Below are 20821 nucleotides of genomic sequence, written 5' to 3'. Positions count from 1 at the left end.
TCTTCTACATTTCACTCCACTGAACGTCAGTCCATTCCTCTCCATTCCATTCCATTCCACTCCATTCCTCTCCATTCCATTCCATTCCATTCCACTCCATGCCACTTCACTACCCTCAAATCCATTCCATTCCCTTCAAAAAACTCCACTGAATTCGATACCATTGAATTCCATTCCATTGGATTCCATTCCAGTCAAATCCACTCCACTCCTCTCCCCTCCACTCCACTCCTTTCCACTCCTATCCACCCCATTCTGCTCCATTCCATTCCACTACATTCCACTCCCATCCCCTCAATTCCATTCCACTCAATTCCACTCAACTCCATTCCTCTCCACTCCATTCTATTACATTCCACTCCACTCCATTCCCCTAATTTCCACTCCATTTCACTCCATTCCACTCCTCTCATTCCATTCCATTCCACTCCATTCCTCTCCAATCCTCTCCATTCCTTTCCAATCCACTCCATTCCATTCCATTCCATTCCTTCCATTCCACTCCATTCCAGTCCACTCCACTCCACTCCACTACCCTCCATTCCTCTCCATTCCACTCGTCTCCATACCATTCCAATCCACTCTATTCTTCAATCCACTCCACTCCTTTACACTCCACTTCATTCCATATAATTCCATTGCACCCCATTGCACTCCACTCCATTCCACTCCACTCTACTCCATTCCACTCCACTCCACTCCATTCCACTCCACTGCATTCCATTAAATTCCATTTCATTCCTCTCCACTCCTTTCCTCTCCACTGCACTCCATTCCACTTCACTTCACTCCTTTCCATTCCATTCCATTACATTACACTCTATTCTTTTCCATTCCACTCCATTACAGTCCATTCCACTCAACTCCTTTCCAACCCATTCCACTAAAATCCACACCATTCCAGCTCACTCCATTCCATTCCATTCCACTCCACACCACTACTATTCATTCCATTCCACTCCATTCCATTCCTTTCCGCTCTACTTTCCTCCACTCCATTCCACTCCACTCCACTCCATTGCATCTCATCCCTTTCCATTCCATTGCATTCCACTCCACTCCACTCCACACCACTGCAAACCTCTCCATCCCATTCTGTCCCATTCTTTTCCTCCGCACTCCACTCCACATCAGTCCCATCCTCTTCTATCCTCTCCGTTCCATTCCATTGTAATACATTCCATTCCATTCCATTCCATTCCATTCAACTCCATTGCACTTCCATATAGTACTCTACATTCCATTAAATCCTTTTCCATTCCACTCCTTTCCACTCCTCTCCATTCCACTACCCTCCATTTCACTCCATTCCACCCCACTCCATTCGATTCCATTTCACTACACTCCACTCCACTCCTTAACATTCCACTCCACTCCATCGAATTCGACTCCATTCCATTCCATTCCACTCCACTCCAATCCATTCAACTCCAGTGCACTCCATTCCACTCCACTCCATTCCACTGTTCTCCTCTCGACTCCATTTCCTTCCACTGCACTCTACTCCATTCCATTCCATTCCACTTCATTCTATACCACTCCATTCCATTCCACTCCATTCCATTCCAATACATTCCATTCCACTCCATGCCAGTCCATTCCACTACATTCCACCCCACTCGGCTTCAATGAGCTCCACTCCCTTCCACTACATTATATTCCACTCCATCCCACTCCACTCCATTCCATTTCACTCCATTCCACCTGACTACATTCCATTCCAATCCATTCCTTTTCATTCCATTCCACTCCATTCCATTCCACTCCACTGCACTAAAGTGCACTCCATTCCATTCCACTCCACCTAAGCCATTCCATTTCACTCCATTCCTTTCCATTCTATTCCACTCCTTCCCATTCCTTTCCACTCTACTCCACTATGTTCCCTCTAATTCCACTCCACTCCACTCCATTCCATTCCGCCACACTCTACTCCATTCCATTCCACTCCTTTCCTCTCGACTACACTCCATTCTGCTCCATTCTATTCAGCTCCACTCCTCTGCCTTCCATTCCATTAAATTCTACTCCTATCCACTCCATTCCACTCCATTCGACTCCACTCCATTCCATTCCATGCCATTCCATTCCAATCAACTCCATTGCATTCCACTCCATTCCATTTCACTCTGTTGCATTACATTCCAGTCCACTCCACTCCATTCCATTCCACTCCAATCCACTCCACTCCACTCCACTCCATTTCACTCAACTCCAGTCCACTACACTCTAATCCATTCCATTCCACTCCACTCTACTCCATTCCCTTCCATTCCGTTCCACTCCATTCCATTCCATTCCACTCCTTTCCAGTCCATTCCACTACATTCCATCCCACTACACTCCACTGCATTCCACCTCATTCCATTCCATTCCTTTCCATTTCATTACACTCCATTCCATTCCATTCCACTCCACTCCACTCCATTCCACTCCACTCCACTCCATTCCACACCACTCCACTCAACTCCACTCCACTCCCCTCTATTCCACTCCATTCCTTTCTTCTTCACTTCATTCCCTTCCTCTCCATTCCATTCAATTCCATTTCACTTCATTACATTAAACTCCACTCCATTCCATTCCATTCCACTCCATTCCTCTCCACTACTCTTCAGTACTTTCCACTCCACTCCATTCCATTCCATTCCACTGCATTCCACTCCATTCCATTCCATGCCATTGCACTCCACTCCACTACCCTCCAATCCATTGTATTCCACTCCACTCCATTCCTCTCTAATCCCCTCTGTTCCATTCCATTTTTCTCCACTCCGTTCCATTCCATTCCACTCCAATCCACTCCATTCTTCTCCATTCCACTCCACACCATTCTATTCCATTCCATTCCATTCCACTGCATTCCATTCCATTCCTTTCTGTCGAGAGTATGTAAATCTGTCATTCAGCCTGGAGCACAGTGGCACAATCTCAGATTCCATTCCATTGCATTCCATTCCAATCCATTCCTCTGCACTACATTCGAATCCACTCCACTGCATTCCACTCCATTCCATTCCACTAAATTCCACTCCACTCCATTCCTTTCTATTCCACTCCACTCCACTGCACTCCACTGCATTCCACTCCATTCCATTCCAATCCACTCTTTTCCATTCCACTCCATTCCAGTTCACTCCACTCTACTCCACAGTACTCCATTCCATTCCACTCCATTCCATTCCAATCCATTCTGGTACACTCCACTCCACTCCATTACAATCCATTCTTTTCCATTCCATTGCATTCCATTCAACTCCATTCGATTCCATTCCACTCCAATCCAGTCCATTCCCTTCCACTGCACTCCACTCTATTCGTCTCCACTCCAATCCACTCCAATACACTCGACTCCACTCCAATCCATTCCATTCCATTCCATTCCATTCCACGCCTTTCTATGCCACTCCATTGCGATCCGTTGCACTCCATTCCAATCCACCCCTTTCCAATGCACTCCGTTCCATTCTATTCAACTGCGCTCCACTCCACCACTTTACATTCCATTCCACTCCACTCCACTCCATTCCATTCCATTCGATTCCATTCCATTCCACTCTAATCCACTCCATTCCTCTCCACTCCACTCCATTCCACTTCACTCCACCCTATTCCATTCCACTCCATTCCATTCCTCTTCATTCCATTCCGTTGTACTCCATTCTAGTCCATTCCCCTCCATTCCACTCTACACCACTCAATTATATTCCACTCAATTCCACTCCATTCCATTCCACACCATTCCATCCGACTCCACTCCATTACACCACATTGCATTTACTTTCATTCCATTCGATTCCACTCCACTCCACTCCACTCCACTCCTCTCTGTACCATTCCACTCTACTGCACTGCACTCCACTCCATTCCATTCCATTCCATTCCGCTCCTTTCTATTCCATTCCACTCCATTCCAGTTAACTACACTCCTTTCCAATCCACTCCACACCACTCCCCTACACACCACTCCATTCCATGCCATTCCATTCCACTCCCCTCCATTCCATTCCACTGCATTCCATTCTATTCTGTTCCATTCCGCTCCACTCCACTCCTTTCCACTCCATTCCATTCCACTCCTTTCCTCTCCATTTCATTCCATTCCATTTCTTTCCACTCCACTCATCTCCACTCCATTTCACTCCAGTCTATTCCACTCCCCCCATTCCATTCCACTGCATTCCTTTCCATTCCATTCCACTCCATTCCATTCCATTCCACCCCACTCCACTTTATTCTGTTGCTCTGTACTCCATTCTGTTCCAATCCATTCCACTCCATTCCACTCCTCTCCAATCCACTGCATTCCACTCCATTCCAGTTCAACCCACTCCAATCCTCTCAACTCCATTCCATTCCATTCCACTGCACTATAGTCTTCTGCATTCCATTCCATTTAATACCAACCCACTCCATTGCACTCCACTCAACTCCACTCCACTGCATTCTATCCATTCCATTCCACTCCATTCCAATCAAATCCATTCCATTCCACTCCACTCATCTGCATTCCATTGCAATCCATTCAATTCCATTACATTCCTTTCCATTCCAGTCCACTCCACTTATTTCTATTCCATTCCAATCCATTTTATTGCATTCCATTCCATGAACTTCCATTCCATTCCAACCCATTCAAATCCATTCCATTCCGTTCTACTTCACTCCACTCCACTCCATTCTATTCCATTTCATTCCATTTCATTTCACTCCATCCCAAATCACTCAATTTCTCTCCATTTGATTCCACTCCTTTCTACTCCACTCCACTTAATTCCACTCCATTCCATGCCATTCCATTCCACTCCATTCCATTCCATTGCACTCCACTCCACTGCACTTCACTACATTCCATTTCATTCCATTCAGCTGCATTCCATTCCATTCCACTCCATTCCAGTCTACTACACTCCATTCCACTCTACTACACTCCAATGCCATACAATCCAATCCATTCCATCCCATTACATTCCACTCCATTGCATTCCTTTCCAATGCATTTTATGCCATTCCATTACACTCGACTCCACTCCACCACATTCCACTGCATACCATTCCACTCCATTCCTCTCCCTTCCATTCCGTTCCATTCCACTCTGCTCCACTCCACTCCACTCCACTCCATTCATTTCCAGTCCATTCCACTCCACTCCATTCCATTCCACTGCATTCCTTTCCATTCCTTTCCACTCCATTCCATTCCACTCCACTCCCCTCCACTCCATTCCACTTCACTCCACGCAAATCCTCTCCATTCCACTTCTCTCAACTCCACTCCACTCCATTCCACTCTACTCCATTTCATTCCATTCCATTTCATTCCACTCCATTCCACTCCACTCCAATCCACTCCATTCAACTCCACTCCACTCCACTCCATTCCATTCAATTACACTGCACTCCACTCCTCTCCATTCCATTACAATTAATTCCTCTCCACTCAGTTGCACTCCACTCCACTCCACTCTATTCCATTCCATTCCACTCCATTCCATTCCACTCCTTTCTAATCCAATCCACTCCCTTCCACTCCACTCCTCTACAATCCATTGCATTCCACTTCATTCCAGTCCATACCACTCCACTCCACTCTATTCCACTCCACTCCATTATATTTCATTCCACTCCGTTCGAGTCCTTTCCACTCTACTCCATTCAACTCAATTCTATTCCATTCCATTCCATTCCATTCTACTCCATTCCAGTACATTCCACTCCATTCCACTACACTCCACTAGATTCCTCACGATTCCTCTCCATTCCAATCCATTCCTCTCTTCTACATTCCAATTCATTGTATTCCATTCCATTACACTCCACTCCATTTCATTCCATTCCGTTTCACTGCAATCCACTCCATTGCATTCCACTCCGTTCTATTCCACTCCATTCCACTCCACTCCATTCCATTCCATTCCACTACGCTCCACTCCACTCTTTTGCATTTAACTCCATTCCACTCCACTCCATTCCATTCCACTTCATTCCATTCCTTTCTACTCCTCTGAACTCCACTCCATTCCACTAAACTTCACTCCAATCCACTCCATGCCAATCAACTCCATTCCAATATACTCCACTCCATTCTATTCCACTACATTCCGTTCCATTCAACTCCACTTAACTCCATTCCATTACAGTCCACTCCATTCAACTCCATTCCACTCCTTCCACTCAACTCCAGTCCACTCCACTACATTCCATTCCAATCTGCTGCATTCCATTCCATTCTATTCCATTACATTTTATTTCATTCCACTTCATTCCCTTCAATTCCGTTCCATTCCAGTCCATTACACTACATTTCAACACACTCCACTTCACCCCACTCCACTTCATTCCACTCCATTCCATTCCACTCCATTCTACCCCACTGCTTTCCATTCCTTTCTACTACGCTTCAGTGCACTCCATTCCATTCCACCTCACTTCAATCCATTCCATTCCATTCCTTTCCATTCCATTCTACTCCATTCCATTCCATTTCCCTCCACTCCACTCCATTCCATTCCACTCAACAGAATTCTGCTCCATTCAACTACACTCTACTCCATTCCATTTCACTCCTTTCCACTCGACTCCTCTCTATTCCACTCCAATCCATTCCACTCCACTCCATTCCACTCCACTTCTCTTCATTTCATACCATTCCATTCAATTCCATTCCATTCTATTCCATTCTACTCCTTTCCACTCCAATCCACTCCATTAACACAACTCCACACTTTCCATGCCATTGCATTCCACTCCAGTCCTTTCCATTCCACTGCATTTCATTCCATTCCACTCCACTCCACTCCATTACATTCCACTACAATCCATTCCAGTCCTTTCCACTCCACACCACTCAACTTCACTCCGCTCCACTCCACTCCACTCCATTCCATGCCACTTCACTCGACTCCACTCCGTTCCACTCCACTCCATTCCACTCCAGTCCTCTGTATTCCTTTCCATTTTATTCCGTTCCATTCCATTGCATTCCATTCCATTCTACTCCTTTCCACTCAACTCCAATCCGTTCAACTCCACTCCACTCCATTCCATGCCATTCCATTCCACTACACTTCATTCCATTCCACTTCATTCCATTCAACTCCACTCCACATCATTCCGTTCCACACAAATCCACTCCACTCCATTCCACTCCACTCCACTCCACTCCATTCCATTCCACTCCTTTCCTTTCCATTCCAATCCATTCAACTCTATTCCATGCCACTGCATTCTACTACATTCCTTACTACTGCTCGCCTCTCCATACCTCTATATTCCACCTCTCTCCGTTCCATTCCACTCCCTTCCTTTCCACTCCATTTTTCACCATTCCATTCCACTCCATTCCATTCCATTCCTATCCATTCCATTCCAAGCCATTAAAGTCCATTCCAGAACATTCCATCCCACTCCACTTCACTCCATTCCACTCCTTTCCACTCCATTCCATGCCACTCCATTCCACTCCACTCCATTCCATTCCATTCCACTATGCTCCATTCCACTCCTTTCCATTCAAATCCATTCCACTCCACTCCATTCGATTCCACTCCATTCCATTCCACTCCACTCAACTCCATTCCATTCCCCTACATTCCAGTCCACTCCATTCCCCTCAACTCCACTCCACTCCATTCCATTCCACTCTACTCCATTTCATTCCATTCCATTCCATTCCATTTCATTCCATTCCAGTACATTCCATTCCATTCCAATCCATTGCATTCCACTCCTTTCCAGTCCTTTCCACTGCATTCCACCCACTCCACTTCACTCCACTCCACTCCATTCCACTATGTTACATGCCACTTCATTGGACTCCACTCCATTCCATTCTATTCCACTATGCTCCAGTGCAATCCATTCCATTCCACTCCATTCGACCTCACTCCATTCCATTCTGCTCTATTCCTTTCCATTCCATTCCCCTGCATTCCATTACAATCTACTCCACTCCACTCCATTCCATTCCACTCCACTGCACTCCACTCCATTCCTCTCCAGTCTATTCCATTCCATTCCACTCCTTTCTACTCGACTCCACTCCATTGCACTCTACTCCATTTCACTCCACTCCATTCGGTTCCAATCCTCTGCATGACTTTCCTTTCTATTCCATTCCATTCCATTCCATTCTATTACATTCCATTCTATTCCTTTCCACTCCCCTGCACTCCATTCAACTGCTCTCCCCTCCATTCCATGCCATTCCATTCCGTTCCACTCCATTCCCTTCCACTCCATTCCATTCCATTTGACTACACTCCACTCCATTACATTCCACTCCAATCCACTCCACTCCACTCAACTCCACTCCATTCCAATCCAGTTTACTCATTCCAATCCAATTCATTCCATTCTATTCCATTCCATTCCTTTCTATTCCACTCCACTCTATTCCAATGCTTTCCATTCCTCTCCTGTCCAGTCCATTCCACTACATTACATCCCACTTCACTACACTCCATTCCACTCCATTCCATGACACTCCATTCCACTCCATTCAATTCCATTCCATTCCACTCAACTCCACTCCATTCCTTTCCAATCCATTCCACACCATTCCATTCCATTCAGCTCCACTCCACTCCATTACATTCCAATCCAAACCACTCCACTCCATTCCACACTGCTCCAATCAACTCCACTTTCCTCCACTCCACTCCAATCCATTCCTTTCCTCTACACTCCACTCCACTCCTCTCCATTCCCTTCCTCTCCGTTCCATTCAATTCCATTGCACTCCATTACATTAATCTCCACTCCTTTCCATTCTAGTCCATTCCACGCCAATCCATTCAATTCCACTCCATTCAATTCCATTCCACTCTATTCTACTCCATTCCACTCCACTGCACTCCACTCCACTCCACTTCATTCCACTCCCCTCTACTCCATTCCAATCGATTCCATTCCATCCCATTCCACTCCCTTCCATTCCATTCCATTCTAATCCATTCGATTCCACTCCATTCCAGTCCATTCCAATAAATTCCACCCCACTCCACTTCACTCCATTCCACTCCATTCCACTACATTCCTTTCCACTCCATTCCCCTCCACTCCATTCCATTCCACTATGCTCCAGGGCACTCCATTCCATTCCACTCCATTCCACCTCACTTCATTCCATTCCACTCCATTACTTTCCATACCATTCCACTCCATTCCATTCCACTTCATTCCATTAAATTCTATTCCATTCCATTTCTTTCCATACCATTCCACTCCATTCCATTCCATTCCATTCCACTTCATTCCATTCAATTCTATTCCATTCCATGACGTTCAACTCCATTTCGTTCCATTCCATTCTATTTCATTCCACTCCATTCCATTTCATTCTGTTCAATTCCATTCCACTCCATTCCCCTCCTTTCCATTCCATTCCATTCTATTCCACTCCATTCCTCTCCAATCCATTCCGTTCCATTCCACTCTGCTCCACTCAACTACACTCAATTCCAATCCAGTCTATTCCACTCCACTCCATTCCAATCCGCTTCATTCCTTTCCATTCCATTCCACTCCTTTCCATTCCATTCCACTCCACTCCACTCTATTCCATTCCACTCTACTCTATTCCATTGCATTCCTTTCCACTTCATTCCACTCCTCTCCAATCTACTCCATTCCACTCAATTCCACTACATTCCAGGCCAATCCACTCTACTCTACTCAACTCCATTCGATTCCATTCCACTGCGCTCCACTCCTCTCCATTCTATTCCAATTTATACCAGTGCACTCCATTGCACTCCACTCCGCTGCACTCCATTCTTTTCCATTCCTTTCCACTCCATTCCATTCCAATGCATTCCATTCCAATCCCCTCCTCTGCATTCAATTACATTCCATTCCATTCCATTCTACTCCATTCCATTCCAGTCAACTCCACTCATTTCTATTCCATTCCAATTCATTTTATTCCTTTCCTTTCCATTAACTTCCATTCCATTCCAATCCATTCCACTCCATTCCACTTCACTCTACTCCACTCCATTTCACTTCACTCCACTCCACTCCATTCCATTCCATTCCGTTCCACTCCATTCCATTCCAATCTATTCCACACCACTCCATTCCACTCCATTCCATTCCACTCCTTTCTACTCTACTCCACTTATTTCCACTACATTCTATGCCATTCCATTCCATTCCACTCCACTTCAATACATTCCAATACACTACACTCTACTTTACAACATTCCCCTTCACTCCATTCCATTCCATTCCATTCCGCAGCCTTCCATTCCATTCCACTCCTTTCTAGTCCACTACACTCCATTCCACTCCACAAGATTCCACTCGCCTACACTCCACTCCATTCCATGCCATTCCCTTCCAATCCACTACATTACATTACATTCCTCTGCCTTCCCTGTCATTCCAATCCACTCCACTCCATTCCACCCCATTCCACTGCATACCATTCCACTACATTCCTCTCCATTCCATTCTGTTTCATTCCACTTCGCTCCACTCCACTCCACTCCATTCCATTCCAGTCCATTCCACTCCACTCCATTCCATTACACTGCATTCCTTTCCATTCCAGTCCATTCCACACCACTCCACTCCATTCCATTCCACTCCATTCCACACTACTACATTCCACTCCATTCCACTGCATTCCATTCCACTCTTTTCTTCTCTACTCCAATTATTTCCACTCCATTCTATGCCCTTCCTTTCCATTCCACTCCACTCCACTCCATTCCATTACACTCCACAACAATCCTCTCCACTCCACTTCACTGCATTCCATTCCATTCCATTCCGCTGCATTCCATTCCATTCTACTTCCTTCCAGTCCACTACACTCCATCCCACTGCACTCCACTCCACTCCACTCCACTACACTCCATTGCATTCCATGCCATTCCATTCCAATCCACTCCATTCAATTCCATTCTTCTGCATTCCATGCCATTCCTTTCCACTCCACTCCACCCAATTCCACTGCATACCATTCAACTACATTCCTCTCCATTCCATTCCGTTCCATTCCACTCCGCTCCACTCCACTCTACTCCACTCCACTCCATTCCATTCCAGTCCATTCCACTCCACTCCATTCCATTCCAATGCTTTCCATTCCATTCCACAGCACTCCACTCCATTCCATTCCAATCCACTCCCTCCACTCCATTCCACTCCACTCCACTCCACTAAACTCCATTTCATTCCACTCTACTCCATTCCATTCCATTCCATTACACTGTATTCCTCTCCACTTCAATCCGCTTCATTCCACTCCATTCCAGTACACTGCACTCAACTCCACTCCACTCCATTCCATTACACTGCACCCCTCTCCTCTCCATTCCATTCCGATTAATTACTCTCCACTCCATTGCACTCCACTTCACTCCACTCCACTCTATTCCATTCCATTCCACTCCATTCAATTCCACTCCATTCTAATCCAATCCACTCCATTCCACTCCACTCCTCTGCATTCCATTCCATTCCACTCCATTAAAGTCCATTCATTTCCATTCCACTCAATTCCATTCCATTCCATTCAATTCAAATCCATTCCAGTACATTCCACTTCATTCAACTCCACTCCACTCCACTCGATTCCCCTCCATTCCATTCTATCCAATTCCTCTACATTCCACTCCATTCTGTTCCATTCCATTACACTCCCCTCCATTTCATTCCATTCCATTCCACTGCAATGCACTCCACTCTGCTCCACTCTACTGCACTTCATTCAACTGCATTCTATTCCACTCCATTCCACTCCACTCCATTCCATTCTATTCCACTACCCTCCACTCCACTCCTTTCCATTCTACTACATTCCACTCCACTATATTCCATTCCACTCCATTCCATTCCATTCCACTCCACTCAACTCCATTCCATTCCACTCCACTCCACTCCACTGCATTCCACTCCATTCAACTCAACTCCACTCCACTCCACTCCTTTCTACTCTTCTCCATTCCATTTCTTTCCATTCCATTCCATTTTGTTCCATACTACTCCATTCCATACCACTCCAATCCATTCCTTTCCACTCCATTCCAGTCCATTCCACAACATTCCACCCTACTCCATTTTACTACACTCCACTTCACTCCACTCCACTCTATTCCACTCCATTCCACTCCATACCATTCCACTGCATTCCACTCCACTCCATTCCATTCCATTCTACTATGCTCCAGTGCACTCCATTCCTTTCCATTCGATTCCACTTCACTCCGTTCAATTCCACTCCATTCCTTTCCATTCCATTCCAGTACATTCCATTCCATTCCACTCCATTCCACTCCATTCGATTCCACTCCACTCCACTCCATTCCACTCAAGTCTACTCCATTCCATTCCACTTCTTTCCACTCGACTCCACTCCATTCCACTCCACTCCATTCCACACCACTCCTCTGCATTCCATTCCATTCCATTCTACTCCTCTCCACTCCACTCCCCTCCTTTCAACTCCACTCCACTCCATTCCATGCCATTCCGTTCCAATCTACTCCATTCCATTACACACTCCATTCCATTCCACTCCACTCCACTCCATTATATTCCAATCCAATCCACTCCACTCCATTCCACTCCACTCCACTCAACTCCACTCCACTCCACTTCAATCCATTCCATTCCACTACCCTCTATTCCATTCCATTCCATTCCACTCCATACAATTCCATCCCAGTCCATTCCATTCCACTACATTCCAGTCCATTCCACTACATTCCGTCCCACTCCACTCCACTCCATTCCGCTACAGTCCATTTAATTCCATGCAATTTATTCCACTCCTATCCATTTCATTTCATTCCTCTCCACCTCACTCCATTACCTTCCATTCCACTCCACTCGACTTCATTCCACACCACTCCACTCAATTTCACTCCACTCCACTCCATTCTGTTCCATTCCACTCCACTCCACTTCTCTCCATTCCATTCCATTCAATTCCATTCCACTCCATTGCATTCAACTCCACTCCACTATATTCCATTCCATTCCATTCTACTCCATTACCCTCCATTCCATTCCATTCCACTCCATTCCTCTCCATTCCATTCCACTCTGCTCCAATCAACTCGACTCCATTCCATTCCAGTCCATTCCGCTCCACTCCACTCCAATTCACTGCATTCCTTTTCAGTCCATTCCATTCCGTTCCATTCAAGTCCAACCCACTCCACTCCATTTCATTCCACTCTACTCCTTTCCATTCCATTCCATTGCACTCCATTCCACTCCATTCCAATCAACGCCATTCCACTCCTTTCCAGTACAATCCACTCCACTCCAGTCAAATCCATTCCCTTCCATTCCACTGCAATCCATTCTTCTCCATTCCATTCCAATTAATAAAACTGCACTCCATTGCTCTCCACTCCACTCCACTCCGTTCAATTCCATTCCAGTCCACTCCATTTCAATTCAATCCATTCCATTCCACTCCACTCCTCTGCATTCAATTGCATTCCATTCCATTTCAATTCACTATATTCCACTCCAGTCCACTCCACTCATTTCTATTTCATTCCAATCCATTTCATTCCATTCCATTCCATTAACTTCCATTATATTCCAATCCATTCCACTCCATTCCACTTCACTCCACTCCACTCCAATCCATTCCATTCCACTCCATTCCATTCCACTCCATACCACACCACTCCATTCCACTCCGTTCCACTCCATTCCATTCCATTCCTTTCTACTCCACTCCACTTATTTTCACTCCATTCTATGCCATTCCATTCATTCTACTCCACTCCACTCCATTACATTACCCTCCACTCCACTCCACTCCAATTCAATCCATTCCATTCCGTTCCATTCCGCTGCATTCCATTCCATTCCACTCCAGTAAACTCCACTCCAGACCCCTCCATTCCACTTCCCTATATTCCACAACATTCCTTGCCATTCCACTCCTCTCCACTCCATTACATTCCATTCTACTGCGTTCCATGCCATTCAATTACACACCACTCAACTCCACCCCATTCCACTGCATAACATTCCACTCCATTCCTGTCCATTCCTTTCTGTTCCATTCCACTCCACTCCACTCCACTCCACTCCGTTCCTTTGCAGTCCATTCCATTCCACTCCATTCCATTCCACTGCCTTCCTTTCCATTCCATTCCTCTCCATTCCTTTCCACTCCACTCCACTCCACTCTATTCCACTCCACTCCACTCAATTCCACTCCAATCGTCTCCATTCCATTCTCTGTACTCCATTCCATTCCATTCCATTCCATTACACAACATTCCATTACACTCCAATCCTCTCCATTCCACACCATTCCAGTCCACTCAACTCCACTCCACTCCATTCTATTACGTTGTACTGCACACCACACCTCCCCATTCCATTCCAATGAATTCCTCTACACTCCATTGCAGTTCACTCCACTCCACTCTACTCTATTCCATTCCATTCCACTCCATTCCAATCCAATCCACTCCATTCCACTCCACTTCTCTGCATTCCACTCCCTAACACTCCATTCCAGTCCATTCCACTCCACTCTACTCAATTCCATTTCATTCCTTTCCATTTGACTGCATTCCAGTAGAATCCACTCCATTCCACTACACTCCACTCCATTCCACTCGATTCCCCTTCATTCAACTCCATGCCATTCCTCTACAATCCACTCCATTCTATTCCACTCAATTCCACCTCACTCCATTTCATTCCATTCCATTCCACTGCAATCCACTCCAGTACAATCCACTCCATTCCACTCCATTTTATTCCACTCCTGTCCACTCCATTCCATTCCATTCCATTCCATTCCACTACGCTCCACTCCACTCCTTTCCATTCCACTCCATTCCACTCCACTCCATTCAATTCCAGTGCATTCCATTCCATTCCACTCCATTCCATTCCATAACACTCCACTGCACTGCACTCCACTACACTCCACAGCATTCCATTCCACTCCACTCTGCTCCATTCCATTACATTACATTCCACTCCATTTCATTGCAATGCAATCCATTCCATTCCACTCCATTCCAATCCTTTCCACTACATTCCACTCGAGTCCACTTCACTCCACTCCACTCCATTCCACTATTTTCCATTCCACTCCATTCAACTCCACTCCACTCCATTCCACTATTTTCCATTCCACTCCATTCAACTCCACTCCATTCCATTCCATTCCACTATGCTTCAGTGCACTCCATTCCATTCCACTCCATTCCACCTCATTCCATTCCACCTCACTCCATTCCTATCCATTCCATTCCACTCCATTCCATTCCATTACTCTCCAGACAACACCTTTCAATTCCACTCCACTCTATTCCACTGCATTCCACTCCACTCTACTCCTTTCCATTCCACTCCTTTCCTCTCGACTCCACTCCATTCCACTCCACTCCATTCCCCTCCACTCCTCTGCAATCCATTCCATTTCATTCCATTCCACTCCACTCCAATCCATTCCACCCCATTCCATTCCATTCCATTACACTTCACTCCATTCCATTCCACTCAAATCACCTCCATTCCATTCCACTCCACGCCAGTCATCTCCACTCCACTCCATACCATTTCATTCCATTCCATTCCATTCCACTCCATTACAATCCTTTCCTTTCCACTCCATTCGAATCCATTCAGCTACATTCCATCCCACTCCACTCCACTCCATTCCACTATATGCCACTGCATTCACTGCCACTGCTTTCCAATCCAATCCAATCCATTCCATTCCACTCCACTCCACGCCTCTCCATTTTTCTCCATTCCAACTCTCCATTCATTTCCTCTCCATTACTTTCCATTCCACTCCGTTCCATTCCATTCCATTACACTCTACTCAAATTCATTCCTTTTCAGTCCACTCCATTTCCTTCCATTCCATTACACCACAGTACATTCCATTCCACTCCACTCCACTCCATTCCACACCACTCCACTCCACTCCCCGCCACTCCATTCCATTGCATTCCACTCCACTCGACCATTTTCCATTCAATTATTTCCATTCCATTCAATTCTATTCCCCTAAATCACATTCAACTCCACTCCTTTCTATTCCATTGCATTCCACTACACTCCTCTCCATTCCATTCCACTCCATTCCCTCCATTCCATTCCATTCCATTTCGTTCCACTCCCTACCACTCCACTTCCCTCAAATCCATTCTATTCCGTTCCAAACATCCCCACTGCATTCGATACCATTACATGCCATTCCATTCCACTCCACTCCATTCCATTCCACTTCATTCCAGTCAATTCCACTCCATTCCACTCCACTCCACTCCTATCCACCCCATTCCACTCCACTCCATTTCACTACATTCCACTCCAATCCCCTCCATTCCACTCCACTCCATTCCTCTCCACTCCATTCTATTCCATTCCACTCCACTCTACATCGCTTTTTTCCACTCCATTCCACTCCATTCCCCTCCTCTACATTCCATTCCATTCCACTCCATTCCTCTCCAGTCCTTTCCAATCCACTTCATTTCATTCCATTCCACTCCATTCCACTCAACTCCGTTCCATTCCATTACAATCCACTCCACTACCAACAGTTCCTCTCCATTCCACTCCATTACACTCCTCTCCATTCCATTCCAATCCACTCCATTATCCAATCCACTCCACTCCTTTGCACTCCACTTCATTCCATTCCGTTACACTCCGTTGAACTCCACTCTATTCCACTCCACTCCGTTCCATTCCACTCCTCTGCACTCCATTAAATTACATTTCATCCCTCTCCACTCCATTCCACTCCATTCCGCTCCATTCCACTCCACTCTACGCCTTTCCAATCCTTTCCATTAAATTCCACTCCATTCTCTTCCATTCCACTCCATTCCAGTCCAATCCACTCCACTCCATTCCACTCCATTCCGCTACATTAAAATCCACTCCATTCCAGCTCACTCCATTCCATTCCATTCCACTTCACTCCAGTACCATTCTTTCCATTCCACTGCATTCCACTCCATTCCATTCCTTTCCGTTCTACTCCTCTCCACTCCATTCCACTCCACTCCACTCCATTTTATCTCATCCCTTTCCATTCCATTCTATTCCACTCCACTCCACTCCACTGCAATCCTCTCCATCCCATTTTGTCCCATTCTATTCCTCTGCACTCCAATCCTTTTCATTCCTTTCCATTCCATTCCATTCTATTCCATTTCACTCCACACCAGTCCATTCCATTTCATTCTAATCCTTTCCATTCCATTTCATTCAAGTCCATTCCCGTTCCCTCCACTACGCTAAATTCCATTAAATCCAATTCCATTCCACTCCTTTCCACTCCTCTCCATTCCACTACCCTCCATTGCACTCAATTCCACTCCACTCTATTCCATTCCACTCCACTATGCTCCACTCCACTCCTTAACATTCTACTCCATTCCACTCTACTCCATTCAATTCCGCTCCATTCCTTTCCATTCCACTCCACTACACTCCATTCCACTCCACTGCACTCCATTCCACTCGACTCCATTCCAATGTACTCCACTCCAATCCTTCCATTCCACTCCAATCTATTCCATTCCATTTCATTCCATTCCATTCCAGTCCATTCCACTACATTCCACCCCCATGCACTTCACTCCCCCCCACTCCATTCCACTACATTCCACTCCACTGCATTCCTCTCCATTCCATTCCATTGTATTCCACTATGCTCCAGTGCACTCCATTCCATTCCACTCCATTCCACCTAATTCCATTCCATTCTACTCCATTTCTTTCCATTCTATTCCACTCCATTACATTCCATTCCACTCCATTATTTTCCATTCTATTCCACTCCATTCCATTCCATTCCACTCCATTATTTTCCATTCTATTCCACTCCATTCCATTCCATTCCATTCCGCTCCATTCCATTCCACTCCAGTCTACTCCATTCCATTCCACTCCTTTCCACTAGACTCCACTCAATTCCACTCCACTCCATTCTGCTCCACTCCTCTGCATTTCATTCCATTCCATGGCTTTCCATTCCATTCCATTCCATTCTACTCCTTTCCACTCCACTCCACTCCATTGATCTACACTCCACTCCATTCCATACCATTCCATTCGACTCCACTGCATTCCATTCCACTCCATTCCATTCCATTCCACTCCACTCCATTCCATTGAACTCCAATCCTCTTAACTCCATTCCACTCCACTTCACTCAACTCCACTCCACTCCACTCCATTCCATTCCACGCCACTCTATTCCATTCCATTACATTCTACTCCATTCCATTCCATTCCAATCCATTCCATTCCAGTCCATTCCAGTCCATTACACTACACTCCATCCAACTCCACTCCACTCCATTCCACCCCATTCCACTCCATTCCATGCCACTCCATCCCACTCCACTTCATTCCATTCCACTCCACTCCATTCCATTCCACTTCATTCCTTTCAATTCCATATCACTCCATTCCTTTCCATTCCATTCCACTCCACTCCATTCCATTCCACTCCATTCCTTTCCATTCCATTCCTCTCCATTCCTTTCCATTCCATTCCTCTCCACTCCTTTCCACTCCACTCCATTCCACTCCATTACATTCTGATCCTCTCCACTTCACTCTACATCACTCCACTCAACAACACTCCACTCCACTCCATTCCATTCCATTCCACTCCACTCCTCTTCATTCCCTTCCTCTCTATTCCATTCAATTCCATTCCACTCGATTATATTATACTTCACTCCTTTCCATTCCATTCCATTCCATTCCATTCAACTCCACTCCATTCCATTCCATTTCATTCCATTCAATTCCACTCCATTGCATTCTATTCCATTCCACTCTATTCCTCTCCAATCCTCTCCACTCCTTTTCACTCCACTCCATTCCATTCCATTCCACTCCTTTACACTCCACTCCCTTCCATTCCATTGCACTGCACTCCACTACCCTCTGATTCGCTGCATTCCACTCGACTCCATTCCTCTCTACTCCCCTCCATTACATTCCATTCCTCTCCAATCCTTTCCATTCCATTCCACTTCAATCCAGTCCATTCACTTCCACTCCACTCCACTACGTTCCTCTCCATTCCCCTCCATTCCACTCCATTCCACTGCATTCCATTCCATTCCTTAATTTCGAGAGTATCTAACTCTGTCATTCAGCCTGGAGCACAGTGGCAGAATCTCAGATTTCATTCCATTGCATTCCATTCCACTCCATTCCTCTCCACTACACTCGAATACACTCCACTCTATTCCACTCCATTCCATTCCACTCCATTCTACTCCATTCCATTCCATTCCAATCTACTCCACTGCACTCCACTACATTCCATTCCACTCGATTCTTTTCCATTCCACTCCATTCCAATGCAATCCACTCCACTCCACACCACTCCATTCCATTCCACTCCATTTCATTTCAATCCATTCAGGTCCACTCCACTCCATTCCATTCCACTCCAGTTAATTACACTCCATATTTTTCCATTCCATTGCATTCCATTCGACTCCCTTCTATTCCATTCCACTCCAATCCAGTCCATTCTCTTCCACTCCACTTAATTACACTCCATTTTTTTCCATTCCATTGCATTCCATTCGACTCCCTTCTATTCCATTCCACTCCAATCCAGTCCATTCTCTTCCACTCCACTCCACTCTATTCCTCTCCACTCCACTCCACCAAAATCCACTCTGCTGCATTCCATTCCATTCCATTCCATTCCACGCCTTTCCATGCCACTCCATTTCACTCCATTCCAATCCATTCCAAGCCACTCTTTTCCAATGCACTCTGTTCTACTCTATTTCATTCCTCTCCACTGCAACACACTCCATTCCATACCACTCTACTTCACTCCACTTCACTCCATTCCATTCCACTCTATTCCATTCCTTTCCACTCCGATCCATTCCTCTCCATTCCACTCCATTCCACTACACTCCACTCTATTCCATTTCATTCAATTCCATTCCGCTCCATTCCACTCCACTCCATTCCAGTCCATTCCCCTCCATTCCATTTTACTCCACTCAATTCTATTCAACTCACTACCACTCTGTTCCATTCAACACCATTCCACCACACTCCATTCAATTTTCCTTGCCTTCCATTCCACTCCAATCCACAGCTCTCTGTACCATTCCACTATTCTGCACTCCACGGCACTCCACTCCATTCCATTCCATTCCGATCCATTCCACCCCATTCCACTCCATTCCAGTCAACTACACTCCATTCCATTCCAGTCCAATCCACTTCACTCCCCTACATACCACTCCATTCCATGCCATTCCATTGCGCTTCACTCCATTCCATTCCATTCCACTGCATTACATTGCATTCCATTCCACTCCACTCTACTCCACATCCTTTCAACTCCATTCCATTCCACTCCATTCCTCTCCATTCCATTCCATTCCATTCCATTCCATTCCATTCCACTGTGCTCCAATCAACTCCATTCCATTACGTTCCAGTCCATTTCACCCCCCCCATTCCATTCCACTGCATTCCTCTCCATTCCATTCCATTCCATTCCATTCCATTCCACTGTGCTCCAATCAACTCCATTCCATTACGTTCCAGTCCATTTCACTCCCCCCATTCCATTCCACTGCATTTCTTTCCATTCCATTCCATTCCACCCCACTCCACTTCATTTCATTGCACTCTACTCCATTCCATTCCATTCCATTGCTCTCCATTCCACTCCACTACAATCCACTCCATTCCACTCCATTCCAGTCCAATCCACACCATGCCACTCCACTCCACTCCTCTCAGTCCAATCCACTCCACTCCTCTCAACTCCATTCCATTCCATTCCACTGAACTCCACTCT

The sequence above is a fragment of the Pongo abelii genome, chromosome 16, assembly GCF_028885655.2.
Source record: "Pongo abelii isolate AG06213 chromosome 16, NHGRI_mPonAbe1-v2.0_pri, whole genome shotgun sequence".
Classification (NCBI taxonomy): Eukaryota; Metazoa; Chordata; class Mammalia; order Primates; family Hominidae; genus Pongo; species Pongo abelii.
Note: the sequence above shows the minus strand (reverse complement) of the source record.